Below are 12,373 nucleotides of genomic sequence, written 5' to 3' on the forward strand. Positions count from 1 at the left end.
CACTGTGAGGCTGCTGCCACACGAATGGCTTGAGCAGAACTGGGCTACAGAGAGCTAAATGTTTTCTGTCTAGCTACCAGGGCAAGAAACATCTGTTAGAAGAAATGAAATACCTGTCTTATAAAAGGAGCTGCTGAAGATGTATGCTAAAATTTTCCCAGGTGTGATAGTGGATATGTGCAGCCCCAAGTACTGGGAAGACTGAGGCAGGAGGGCTCACTTGAGTCTGTGAGTTTGATGCTAGCACCAGCAACAGAGTGAGACTGTCACTCCATCAAAGTGAGGAAAAGAGAGAGAAGGGGATGGGAAAGGGAGAGAAGCTAAGACTTCAAATATAAAGAAAGAATTAACACAGCTATAATATTCAAATGACAGAACTAAACAAAAAAGAGGATACAGATGATTGTCCATTTTTATCTGTGTTCAAAATTCTTAGGATAGATATATAGCTATATTCTCTTAATTCAATGAATAGAAGGATTTGTTCTAACAGTGTTTGTAAATAAGATATCATGTCTGCATCTTGTACAACAAATAACCACTAGGAAGGCAGTATGCAAAGTGTTAATTATTAGAACTCTCCTACCAATTTGATTTGAAACTGTCTCATTGCTATTTATTTCTCAATAAAATTATGGAAAAAAAAGAAAGGAGTACTTACAAGCACTCAAGTACAGCACATATAAGGACAAAAGCAACATCATTTTCTGGTGTCTTAAGAGAAACCTTGGTTGGGGTATGTTGTCTGGGGCAGAAGGAGCCCTTTGTGGATATGAGGTCCCAGGTTCAATGCCCTAGCACTGAAGGAGTGGAGGCAGTCAACTAAAAATCGGAGAAATTAAAGCAGAGGTTGGTGACCATGGAAACCCAAAATAAAACCCCAGATGTTCAAATAAATATAAGGGGCATTTGAGAGAGAGAGAGAGAGAGAGAGAGAGAGAGAGAGAGAGAGAGAGAGAGACAGCCAGAGACAGACAGAGACAGAGACACAGAGAGAGACAAAGAGACAGACAGAGACACAGAGACAGAGACACAGAGACACACATAGAGAAAGAGACAGAGACAGAGACAGAGACAGAGACAGAGACAGAGACAGAGAGACACAGACACAGATAGAGAAACAGAGAGATCATGAAGGAAGATATAGTAGACTTGGAGAATTTTTCCAGAACTAACATGTGAGTTGCACCTATTCCAGAAGGAAAAACAACAGTTATAATGGACAAGGTATCTTTAGATTTTGACAGGTTGAAGAGAAATGACAAACTGGACTTAATGGTCAAAATGTTTTTTCTTCAAATAACACCATCAAGAAAGTAAAAAGAGCCCTTTCCAGCCTCGACCTCGGACCATGCAGCCACCGCGATGTTGATGCCCAAGAAGAACCGGATCGCCATTTATGAGCTCCTTTTCAAGGAGGGGGTGATGGTGGCCAAGAAAGACGTCCACATGCCCAAGCACCCGGAGCTGGCAGACAAGAATGTGCCCAACCTTCACGTCATGAAAGCCATGCAGTCTCTCAAGTCCCGAGGTTACGTGAAGGAACAGTTTGCCTGGAGACACTTCTACTGGTACCTTACGAACGAGGGCATCCAGTATCTCCGTGACTACCTCCACCTGCCCCCTGAGATTGTGCCTGCCACTCTTCGCCGCAGCCGGCCTGAGACTGGCAGACCCTGGCCCAAAGGTGTGGAGGGCAAGCGGCCCATGAGGCTCACGCGCGGGGAAGCCGACAGGGATGCCTACAGACGCAGCGCAGTGCCCGCTGGTGCCGACAAGAAGGCTGAGGCCGGGGCCGGTTCAGCCACTGAATTCCAGTTTAGAGGCGGATTTGGTCGTGGACGTGGTCAGCCACCGCAGTAAAGTTGGAGGACTTTATTTTCCATTGAATAAATGTAGCCAGAAAACGTGAAAAAAAAAAAAAAAGTAAAAAGATAACCTATAAAGTGAGGGAGTATTTGCAAATTATGTATTTGGAGGGGTTTTTTGTTTGTTTGGTTGTTTTTTGTTTTTGTTTTTGTTTTTGAGACAGGATTTCACTATGCAGTTCAGGTTGGCCTTGAGCTCACTCTGTAGCCCAGGCTGGGCCTGAACTTGCAGTAATCCTCCTGCTTCAGCCTTCTGAGTGCCGGCATGACAAGCATGACATCATGTCCAGCTGCAAACTATGTATTTGGCAAGAGACTTGAACTCAAAATTTTTGTATGGTTTATGAGAGGAGCTCATGCTGTCCAGCCTGAGCTGGAATTGCATCTCAGCCTTTTGACTAAGATCAAGCGCATAGCCCAAGCTGGTCTAGAACCTGTATTCCTCCTGCCTCAATCTCCACAGCACCAGAATTACAGAACATATCTTAATATCAAGCTCAAAAATGCTTTATAAAAAACCACTCCCATTCAATATTAAAATGACAGATCACCCAAATTAAAAATGCATGTCTTTAAATAGATACTTTTCAAAAAAAAAAAAAAAGGTAAACAGATGGCAAATGCTCACATGAGTAAGAACTCAGCATCACCAATCCATCATTAGTCATTAAGGAAATGCAAATCAAAATCACAATGAAATACCATTTCACACTCACTAGCATGGTTGTAACCAAAAGACAGATCATAACAAATGTTAGCAGGAAGGGAAGAACTTGCAGCCCTCTTACATCACTGGTAGAAACATAAAACTACATAACTCCTTGGAAAATAGTTTAATAGTTTCTCAAAAAATTCCTAGCTATGGTACTAAAGAAAAAGAAAAATATATGTCCATCCAAAATCTTTGGCATGAGGGCCAGCCAAATATCTTAGTGGATTAAAATGCCTGCAAGCAGGTGCAGGGCCCAGGGGTTTGATCTCTGGGCCTACCATGCCAGCCTCACCCCGGGGTGCACACTGAGAAGGCAATTGAGACTGGGTGTGGTGGCACGCACCTGTAACCTCAGCTCTTGGAAGGCTGTAAACAGGCGGATCACTAGGAGTCCAATCTAGTAGTGAGACCCTGAACACCCTGTAGACCCTGCCCTAAAAATAAAAATAAAAATCTTTGGCATGAATATTCATGGCAACATTATTTGTAATAGTAGAAAAATAGAGATAATGTGAATGTCTGTTAACTGATGAGCAGGTAAACACAATGTGGCTATCTGTGATTTAACAATTTAAAAAAAAAAACCCAAAGGATTGAAGTTACATGTAGCAGTGCACAACTGGAATCCCAGCACTCCCGAAGGCTGAGGCATAAGGGTCCCAATTTAAAGCCAGTTTGGGCAACTTAGCCATTTAAAGAGAGCCTGTCTCAAAATATATAAAAATAAGAAAAAAAAACAAAATAAAGAAAGAAATGGTTGTGAACGTAGCTCAGTGTGAAAGCTCTGTCCTGCTTCAAGGCTGTATATGGTTAGATTTCTGGACTTACGTGAAAACATAAGAATTATATAATTCTTTATGCCTATTTTTAAAATATATTTTAATTCTTTAAATGTTTTTATCATATTCTGTAGGGACTTAAATTTCAACATATCAATACTTGATGAAAAATACCTGCTCCATGTTATGCCTAAGATGTTTGATATTCAGACAGATAGTGAGGTTAAGCTTAACAGCCTAGGTTGTATGGTAATAACAATAAGCTGCTCTTCTTCCGGAGGGTTAACAACCTAAGTTTGCAGACCACAATTAGAGAAAAAGGAGGGCTGCAAGGAAAGCCAACATTTTGGCCCTAGCCTTCCAAAGTCAATTAAGACTCAGGACATATGAGAACCTGTACTGTAACATCATGTAACTCGGTAGTGTCCCAAATTTTCTGATCAAGAAGATTATGGGGCCAAAGAGGAAAGTGATCGATGATGTAGAGTGTGCCTAAGGAGAGCCACATGGAGAGAAAACATTTGCTCAGGCTTTCACAGAGAGCACATTGGCCAAGCAATGGCCGTGACTCATCCACATGGCTCACACTGACAAAGGATCTACAAGCTGAGGTATAGGATCTCAGGATAAATCCTGAGGGGATTTGACTGCCCTTATCAGATCCAAAAGCTACAACTCTCTTTGCATAGGTCTTGCTTTATCTTAGTCTTAACCATCCAGCAGGAAAGTATAAAAATGAAGCATAAGAAGTAAAGCCATGCTGTTATGTTCAGCTGTAGAGGACTCTTGTCAACAATTTCTGACACTGTCAGTGAAGCGGAAGACCCAATACTATTATGGACCACTGGATTCTTTTAGAATATTTTGCTGAGTTAACACACCTATAATATTCAAATGAAAGAACTAAACAAAAAAGGGGATACAGATGAATGTCCATTTTGTATCTGTGTATTCAAAATGGTTAGGATAGATATATAGTTAAACTCTCTTAATGAATAGAAGGATTTGTTGTAATAGTGTTTGTAAATAGGATATTGTGTCTGCATCTTGTACAGCAAATAACCACTAGGAAGAGAGTATGCAATGTGTTAATTATTGTTACTGTCCTACCAGTTTGGTTTGAAAATGTCTCATTGCTATTTGTCTCTCAATAAAATTATGGAAATTTTAAATTATGGAAATTTTAAATAAATAAAAAATATTGACACTGGGCATGGTGGCACAGGCCTGTAAGCCTAGCACTTGGGAGGCTGAAAACAGGAGAATCACTACAAGTCCAATCTATGTAGTGAGACCCTATAGACCTTGTACTAAATACATAAAAAATAAATAAATAAAATTGTCTGATCACCAAAAAAAAAAAAAAGAAAGCTCTGAGCATTGAGGGGTAACAAAGAGACTGAAGGATCAACCATTCTACATTGGGTGTCCAACCTTTTCATTTGTCTGGGCCTCACCAAGTGAAGAGAAATTGTCTTGGGCCACATAGAGTTAGGGCACAAAGGTAACAAAACTTACTCTTTTATTTAACTTACTAAATTATTTTGTAGAGTGACACAAGCCCCAGATTAATAATCAAATCAAAATCTTACACATCTGCTTAATAACAATAAACATCTATCTTCCTACGCACACACCAGGTCAGTAGGTTGATACACAAATTATCCGCAGTCTGTGTCTTTTCCCCCTGGGTCACCCAGAGCCTGTGATGTCTGATGCACTGGGGTTTCAGTCCCACTGATGGTGTATGGCTGGGGAAGAACTGCCAACCCTAACGCTGTCACTGTCAACTGGGAAGTCCACACTCAGCATCACACAAGGCAGTGATGAAATATATTGGTAAAAATCACATGACAGTGTTAAATTTACCACTGTGTGGGGCTACAGGACCAGCTGTCCAGGGATGCATGCGGTCATGGACTGGGAGTAGCCTGTGCCTGTTGTACAATACAGATGTACCTGGAAACTATTATGCTAAATGAAAGAAACTAGCCAGAAGGAACCACATATTGCACGGTTCTGTTGCATAAAATGCCCAGAATAAGCAAACTGGCACAAGCTGTGACTACATTTGATAGAGATCAGATCTGAAATGTCTCTGAGAAATCTCCTGTATTTGGAAAGTGATAGTGTGGGCACTATGCTCCTCCGTGGATTCACCCCTCAATGAGTTTCCAGCCAAACACACATGAAGAGGGGAGGCCTGGTCAGAGGTGGGCCAGTGGGAGGGTGGCCTGGAAGGGTGAATTCTCATCCCTGGCTCCGCTCCTCTGCCCCTGCTTCCTGGAAGCCATGGGTTGCACAACTTTCCTCTGCCATGCCCTTCCTTTCTACCTTGTACCAAGCAGGAGCAGAGACTGCCATCCCAACCGTGTGCCATGCTCCTCTCTAAGGTCACCAACGTGCTTTTTCCCTCCTCTGTTCTCCTCGAGCCGGGTACTGACCCAGCCAACTCTGAAGTAGAAAGTGAGGCTGGAATTTTGAGCTCCACCTGCCAAAAGAAAGCCATATATGTTACTTAGAATTTTGTAATGAAGTGAGATAAAATTAACCTCCCCTCCTTAAAGTGGGGGTGCTGAGTATTTTGTCCCAGAAGTGAACAAAGCACCTAATGCAGTATTAGTGGTGGCTGGACTCTGGTGAGATTAGAAGGAATAGGGACAGAGAGTGGCTGCCAATGGGTATGGCATTGCTTTTGGGGTGGTGAGAATGTTCTACAATTATATTGTGGTAATCATTACAGACTGAATGTTCTGAAACTCACACAACTGTGTACCTTATGTAAACTGTATCCCAGTAAAGATGTTGGAAGCATTAAATTTAAAATTAATGTCTTGAATTGCACTACTTTGTGGTGCTGCAGATCAAACCCAGGGCTCTAACATGTGCTCTACAAGCACCGTGCTCTGGGTGCACCTTCAGTGTAGTCACCATTTTTTTCAATCTAAAGGGAACGCTAAGAAAACAATGGTGGACCAGAGCAAGTACTCTGAGGGGGAGAAAAGGGTAAGCTGTAAGCAAGGAGCTGCATAATAGCATAGGAATAAAGAAATCTAAATGGACAGCAATGAACTTAAACTGTGAGCTCTATTATTTGAAAAGTTCTCCTGAGATGAGAAGCATACACTACAAGATGATTGTCTGGAATAATAAAATTTAAAAGCCTATAAATAGCAAAACTCAGCAGTTGAGGTAAAAGAGGGAAATGTACAATTTCTCTAGAGTTCTCATCCTATTAGAGTACAGTACAGTTGGGGATTAGACATGTTGAAGAGGCAAATGGGCAACTCAGTAGAGAAAACAGTTGAAATATTTTTTCAAATATTGTAAGAAACGATGTGCTGGATTATTAATGAGCAAAAGTGAATTAAGTGTCAATTAAGGGTAAGCAAATGTATCCAGCAGCTGTCTCATCACCGGTACATAATACCTAACCTGTACCATTTGAGGAAGGGGAAGTTCAGTTTGTTTGTAGTTTTTGAGGATCTAGTCCATGGCTGCTGGCTTCAGGGGCAGAACAGCAGAGTCACTTAGCTCCTATTGGCTGGGAAACAGAGCAGAGGATACGTGCCAGAGAGGAAGGAGCCACAGACTAGGTACAAACCCTGGTCACACCTCCATGGGCCACCCAGACACCCAGACGTGTGCTTTCCTATACTTCTAGTTCACTTTGGAGCCAGTCAAGCTGACAGTCCAGTCAAATGAACAAGGACCATGAGGTATATAGAGAATGGAATATGGAAAAGCTTGAGGCAACCAGCAGATACAAGTGAAAACAACAGAAAATAGTTTTTGTATTCTTACACTGGATTTTTCTGATAATTTTCTCATTCTTTCTGAAAACTCATCATCTTAGATGGAATTATGAGTATTAGGGAAGAATACCACAGAAGTGAAGTCGCCTTTGTGCATCCACGTGGCATCACTGATGATGGTGACTGTCACCACAACTGTGCACCACGCTCTTCCCCAAGGTCACCAATGTGCTCCTTCCCTACTCTGTTTTGTAGAAGCCATGTAATAAACCAGTCAACTGAAGTACACAGTGAGGCCGGAATTAAACTCCAGCTGCCAGAAGAAAGAAGGAGTGTCTATATAGATGTTACTGGAAATTTTGTAATGAAGATTTGTCTTCCCCCCCATGTAAGCATACACAAACAAAAAAGAAAAAGAAAATCATATATACCAATCACTCCAGTAAATTTAAAATGAATGTGAATTTCCATTAAAAATCAAAGAATATCCAATGAGGAATAGGCAGAGAATTCACCATCTGCTGTTTACTATGAACATGTTTAGAACAAAGCAACAATTTTTTTTAGAAGATGGGAGCTCATAATGACAAGATAAGATTTTGGTTTAATTTATTAAACAGGAATGTTGTAAGACATCAATTACGAGGCATAAACCTATGTCTCTGAAGCAATTACAGCAGCTAAATATTTAAGCAAAAAATCTGCTAAATATGGAAGGAGAGCTTAATAAAATTTAGAGCATGGCATGCAATTTTATTATACTTCTTTTATATTTAGCAGATCAAGGCAAAAATTGACATTGAGAAAATAATGCATTCTGTAAAAGTTGTATTGTAAATGCATTTAGAATCTAAATCCACCTAACAAAATGTATTAGTTTTGTTTTGTTTTTTGGGGGGAGGGGTTATTCAGTTTTGTTTTTCTGGGATGTTTTTTGTGTTTTGGTTTTTGTTTCATTTTGTTTTGTGGCACTAGGGATTGGACTCAAGGCCTTCACATAGGGCTGCATCCCCGGCCCTTTTTCATTTTTTGAGACAGAGTCTTGCCAAGTCATTAAATTGCCCACCCTAGACTCAAACTTGCAGTCTTCCTGCCTCAGCCTTAGAGTACTAGGACTCCAGTTGTGAGCCCTCACTCCTGGCAAGTATTTTATGTCTCTGAAATAACTATTAAAAAATCAATCAATTGGGGCCAGGGAGATGGCTCAGTAGAATAAGCACTTCCTTGGCAAGCACAAGGGCCTGAGTTCAATTCCCAGTTCTGAAAAAAAAAAAAAAAAATCAATCTTACTCGGTCAGTAAGAATACTTTATTTTCAAATATTTAAGATAGATTTAACAGAAGTTGGAAGTCCTTGTTTTTCAGTCAAATCCAACAAAAGAAAAAAAGACTAATGAAAAGATTATCAAAATAAAATATCACAAAAAAATCTTAAAAGTTAGAAATTCAAACTTTCATGACTATTAGATAAAATAGAAAAATCTAAATAGAAGTTATAAAGAAGACATTACTGGTCGGCCAAATAGCTCAGCGGATTAAAGCACCTGCAAGCAGGCCCAGGGGCCAGGGTTTCCATCCCCAGGCCTGCTGTCCTGGCCCCACCCCTGAGGGGCATTGAGATAGTAATCCAGACTGGGTGTGGTGGCGCACACATATAATCCCAGCTCTTGGGAGGCTGTAAACAGGTGGATCACTACGAGTCCGATCTAGTAGTGAGACCCTGAACACCCTGTAGTCACAGAATAAAGCAGTGAATACATTTTCTATCCAAACTTACACAGGAAATGTAGTAGTCATAAGAAAAAAGTATAAATCCAATTATATCCATAAAGGGCAGGTGAGATAGCATAGTGGACTAAGCACTTGCTTAGGCAAGAGCAGGGACCAGGGTTCGATTGTGGGCACCACAGCACTGGCCCCACCCCAAGGTGTGCTGAGGCAGCCCCCAAGACCAGGAGTGGTGGTGCATGCTTATAATCCCAGTGCTGAGGAGGCTGAAAACAGGAGGATTGTTACAAGTCTGAGCTGCATGGTGAGACCTTGCACCAAATAATTTTTTTAAAATTATATCCATAAAATTTTAGACTTAGAAATGAAAGGTATTTAGCACTTAAGATAATTTAAACTTAACAACAAAACATAGTAGGTAAAAGGAGAAAATAAGCATAAATATGGAAGTTAATAAAATAGGAAGCTAAAAATTAGAAAATTAGGGTAAAAGCATTTATCCTAATTATAAAGATAAAAGAACTTCTTTTTTAAAAACATTTCTTTGACAAGAAGAATAGAACTTACAAACTTTTGTAAACTAAAGGAAAAAGATAGAAAAATTAAGAATGAGAAAAATGTAATAAAATCCACAAAAAAAACTTGCAAGAGAAGATTACAGTTTTCTCTATAAAAAGCTAAAAGTAATAAATAACATCATTATTATTATTTGTCTCTAGTTGTCCCCGCAAAGCCTCATGCAGTGATGGGGCAAACTTCTACAGTCTGTGCTTAACTCGTGATCCAGTTCTGGGATTGTGGGTGTGAATGCTACGCCCACCTGGGGCAGACAGTCTGAGTAGAATATAAAGAAAGAAGAAAGGCTTGCTAGCTGCTGCAGCCATTGCTCCTCCCTTTGCTCTTTGCTGTTTTCCACCACCATGAACCACTGCCCTCTGCTATGTGCCACTCTGCCTTGGAGCCAGACAAATAGGGACTGAAACCTCCACTAACTATGAGCTAAATAAACCTTTCCTTCCTTGATTTTTTTTCTTCTTCCTTGTCAGGTATTTCATCCCAGCAACAAGAGAAAAGTAACCAAAACAATCCTAGAATAATATACAATACATAATAATAAATTTCACCCAAGTTTAAGTGGAAATTCTGAATAGATACTAGTGGCCTACCATTTTACAGTTACAAGGATTAAATAGATTTATGGCTGAGCTGTACTTAAACTTTAAATATAAAATAATTATCCATATTTATGTAAGCTACATTTGGACTTGCATTATGTAGAAATAGTATGCAATTCACTTTAGAAGGTAATATAATTTAAATAGCAAATCATGTTTTTAAAAAATTTCAGAACATAAACCTATAAATAACCTCACTTATACATATAAATTTCTAAACAAAAATTAGTAGGATAAAAAATTTATCAAAATGTGGGACTGGGGAGATGGCTCGGTAGAATAAGCACTTGCCTAGCAAGCGCAAGGGTCTGAGTTCAATCCCCAGTTCTGAAAAAAAAAATTTATCAAAATGAAAGGTTTTCTGTTCTTAAACTTGGTCCTTAAAAATAAGATTATCGAATAATAGAATCTATCAACATAGTAAATTTTATTAAAGAAAAATAATAATCACATAATCACATAAATAAATGTTTAAAAAGCATTTTCAATAGTTCAGCATATGTTCCTTTAAAAACAAAGATAGAATTGAATATGATAGTAATATTACAGTCTTTTTACACAAAACAAATTTTCTACATCTGATAAAGAGTTAATAACAGGGTATATAAGGAACTCAAAGAATACAATAACAAAAAAATTAATGAACAACAAATCTAAGTAGATTTTTTCAAAGGAAAGCATACAAATGGCCAACAGGTCAATGAAAAACTACTCAACATCACCAATCATAAGGGAAATGTGAATCAAAACTGCAACAAATTGTCATCTCCCTGTTAGAATGGTTACTATCAAAAGGAGAAAGCCGCCATGCTGTGCCCGCTCTGCCCCTGGGGCATGCTGAGACCATGATGGAGACTGGGTGTGATGGCACACACTTGTAATCCCAGCACTAGGGAGGCTGAAAACAGGAGGATCACTGAGTACAATCTGTGTAGTGAGACCCTGTACTAAATCCATAAAAAAGAAAAAAGAAAAGAGAGAGAGAGAGAGAGAGAGAGGAAAGCTACCAAGTGCTGGCCAGGAGAGGATAAATGGAACACACACACTGTTCTTGGGAGTATAAATTATTACAAACACGGTGAAATAGAGTATAGAGGTTCCTCAAAAAATTAGAAATAGCGTTGCCATATGCTCCAGCCACACTCTATTGGCTACATATCCCAAAGAAATTAAATCAATCTGTTGAAGAAACATCTGCAACCTTGTGTTCATTGCAGTGCTGTTCACAGCAGCCCAGAAATGATTGAAAGAACCTAAGCGTCCATCCGCCAATTAATATAGGAAGAAAATAGGTCCTACAGACAGTGGAGAAGCACTGGATCATTAAAGGGATGAAATCCTACCATCTGAACTGAGAGAGCTGGAGATCCTTAGGTGAAGTGAACCAACCAGGGGCAGAAAGACAATCTGTACTGCATGATCTCGCTGCTGTGTGGGGAAAGCTGACCTCACAGCACATGAGATAGGAGCAGCTGAGTGGGACCAGGAAGTCCCGGTGCCCTATTGCAGTGGGTAACTATAGATATAACAATATACTACATATTTTTAGAAAGGTACAAGAAAAAACTTTGAGTATTTTCACTATAAAGAAAGGATAAATGAGGGCCAGCCAAATAGCTCAGCAGATTAAAGCACCTGCAAGCAGGCACAGGGGCTAGGGGTTTGATCCCCCAGCCTGCCATGCTAGCCCTGCCCCCAGGGCGCACTGAGACAGTAACTCAGACTCTAGTAGTGAGACCCTGAACACCCTGTAGTCCCTTCCTTAAAATATAAAAACAGAAAAGAAATGATAAATGATTACCTTGATTTGAACATTATGCTAAGGATATAGATATTGAAATATCAAGTGGTATCCTTTAAATAGGCTTATTTTGTATACTAAGTAAAACTAAAAACTTTTTTAATTTTAAAAATAATTGCAAGAAAAACAATACAAATTCAAATCTAGCAAGAAATTTCATTATACTTCTTTCATAAATAAACAGAGTTAGCAGGTAAAGAATAAAGTACAGATAATAAATAATCACTAAAAGTCATATTGTGGCTATATAGTGAGACTACTCTAGCTGCCTTACAAAAGGTTTGAGGGAGCCTCATCACCTCTTCTACTATGTGAGGATACAGTGAAAAGTTGCCACCTATGAGATCACTAAATCTGATGGCATCTTGACCTTAGCCTCTCTGACCTCCAGAACTATGGGCAATAAATTTCTATTATTTATAAATTATGCAGTATAAATATTTTTATAGCACCCTTAACAGAGTAAGACAAAGCTAGATGTAAAAGATAAAACTATGAAACTCGGGAGTCTTGACTTGGAGTTAGGCAAAGCACTCTCCTATGACACAGTACTAGC

The 12,373-nt window shown here is 39.5% G+C and overlaps 1 pseudogene; it reads left to right on the forward strand.

Moving 5' to 3' along the window:
- Positions 1-1,362: 1,362 nt before the first annotated feature.
- LOC101563846 lies at positions 1,363-1,907 on the forward strand (annotated as a pseudogene).
- Positions 1,908-12,373: the final 10,466 nt, after the last annotated feature.

Source organism: Octodon degus, unplaced genomic scaffold (assembly GCF_000260255.1).
Source record: "Octodon degus isolate 3935 unplaced genomic scaffold, OctDeg1.0 scaffold00116, whole genome shotgun sequence".
Lineage (NCBI taxonomy): Eukaryota > Metazoa > Chordata > Mammalia > Rodentia > Octodontidae > Octodon > Octodon degus.